The sequence below is a fragment of the Cyprinodon variegatus genome, unplaced genomic scaffold (assembly GCF_000732505.1).
Source record: "Cyprinodon variegatus isolate N-32 unplaced genomic scaffold, C_variegatus-1.0 Scaffold247, whole genome shotgun sequence".
Classification (NCBI taxonomy): Eukaryota; Metazoa; Chordata; class Actinopteri; order Cyprinodontiformes; family Cyprinodontidae; genus Cyprinodon; species Cyprinodon variegatus.
The window spans coordinates 254081-256381 of NW_015150700.1; the positions used below are offsets into that span (position 1 = coordinate 254081).

General features: G+C 41.8%; 1 long non-coding RNA gene across 1 annotated transcript in view; it reads right to left on the minus strand.

Annotated features, from left to right (window-relative positions):
* LOC107089312 overlaps window positions 1–2301 on the minus strand; it is a 259957-nt gene that overhangs the window by 194786 nt on the left and 62870 nt on the right. The window lies entirely within an intron of this gene.

Sequence of the window (2301 nt, forward strand, 5' to 3'; positions counted from 1 at the left end):
CCCTGTTTGCAGTTCTGATTGTAATAGTTAAGTTAGCATAGTTTCGCAGGTTAACTTTTTCCCTGGAACTATTTTCTGTCTGGTGCCTGACCTTTCCTGTTTGGCTTGCAATATTCAGGAGCAAACTTCCTTTTTGCAAAATCACTGCTGATCTGCTTTGCTAACTGTACCCACTGTGGCTAATGTCAGTGCACACACTGTTATGATTTGGGTTCTTGCAGCACAGCTGCTACATGTTCAATGTGCGCCCAGCTGCAGGTTTACCTACCGGCTCTGAAAAATCGGATGCTAAACAAACCAAATCACAAACCTTCAGTTAAAAATCTGCAGAAAAAACAAAAAAACGAAAAATATAATTGATGGCAAATATGAACTAACTATGTTTCCTGCTTCTATTTCCCGTGACTGGAAAGAGCTTCCACACTTATTCCAACCTTCATAAACTGTTCTGTCAGATGCATTCATCACTGCAGCTATTAATACACACCTCAAGCATTCATATCTGTCAGAAACCAATTTCAGCCTTTATAATTACTCCCAATTTTTTCCCATTTAAACAGAAGGTCATGCACGAACAGTTTGAATCGAAATGCAGGGAAGTTGATTGGATTAAACATTGATGGCACCAAACAGATAGAGGAAGCATATTGACACAACAGGAGAGCCACAGCTTTCCTGCCAGACAGTGCGGAGGTGTTAAGGCTGAATGCATAAAAAAAGATCATTATAGTACCCTTCATAAGCCTAACAACAACTATAGGAAGAGCTTTTTTATAAATAGAGTTCTAAGGGAGTTCTGTCGCCTTGCAGCAAGAAGGTCTGGGTTTGATTCCAGGCCTTTCTGCATGGAGTTTGCATGTTCTCCCTGAGCATGCGTAGGTTCTCTCCGGGTACTCTGGCTTCCTCCCAAAGTCCAAAAACATGACTGTTATGTTAATTGGCTTCTCTAAATTCCTCTTCCTCTTAGGTGTGAGTGAATGGTTGTTTGTCCTGTTAGTTTCTGTGTTGCCCTGCGATGGACTGGAGATCTGTCCCAGGTGGACCCCGCCTCTCACCTGTAGGCACCAGCATCCCTCATGACCCCACTTGGGATAAGTGTGACAGAAAATGGATGGATGGATAAGGGAGTTCTGTGGTGATGCCAGCATCTGCCAAAGAAAAGCTTCTTTCACTTATTCAACTTAATATTTGGAACCAATAAAAGACAAAGTTTCACTAGCAGAACATGAAACAATCTTTGTTGTTGGGAGATCTTTATCCAAGCTTATTGATGGAAAGTTTGGTAGAAGGAAAAAGTGTTATAAAATAAAGGTGCACTGCACAGAACAAGAGAGACAGCAAAGGAGCTGCATGTGATCCACAGTGGAGTTTCCAACATTTTTCACTATGCAGCCCAACTTTGAATGGATAGAAATCTGTTCACAGTTAGTCAATGACCAAACAATCTTCTTCTATTTTGGTATTTCTTTATTTTCATCCAGGAATTCAAAAATTTTAGTCATCTTTTATGTGAAAAGCTTAAATAATTGAAAGAAAACAGAATCGGCTCTGAGGGTTTTCCTCAGAAAGAAGGCTTAAGGCTGGTTTATGCTCAGAGACTAGGTCGCACCTCTCCAAAATTGTAGGTGAGCGCAGACGGTGCCGCAGACAGGAGGCCTCTGATTGGTCCAATCTACCTCCGCTCTACACTATGCATATTTCTTGTTTGGTACCTTACCGGCTTGTTTTTTTGTTATGACCTCCATTGCGAAAAACGAGCACCGAGAACACTGGGATCCTTTTTCCACCTGGATCCCCGCTCTTTTTGGCCCTCATGTCCCTCTGTTGTCGCACAAACTTGCCCCCACTTCCTCACCGCCTCGGCCGTATCTAGACCCACAGCTAGTTCCTGATTGTCCCTCTTGTGTTGTGGCGTGGAATAATATAGCTTATGCTTCAATATTGGGCATAAATCAAATATATTTGCGACAAGTTCACTGCGACACACCGCTGCGGGGACTATAACCAGACTTTTACAGGTAAATAGTCACCTTATATGACATTTTTTTAAACTATCTTTGGTTGCATATGATGTTTTATTTTAAATCTACATTACGGTGTTAGTTTTGTCCTTATGTTTTGTTTTAGTTTGTCATTTACTAAAACCTCTCTTTGGTACCTCAAGTGGTAAATTACCTGCTTTGCACACAGGAGGCCCTGGTTTCAAATCCCTGCTGGGGGGGAATAAGCTGCCAGTGCTTAGGCAAGACTCTTCACACTAATGCCTACTTTGTAAGTTGTTAGGGATAGGTGTCTGCTAAA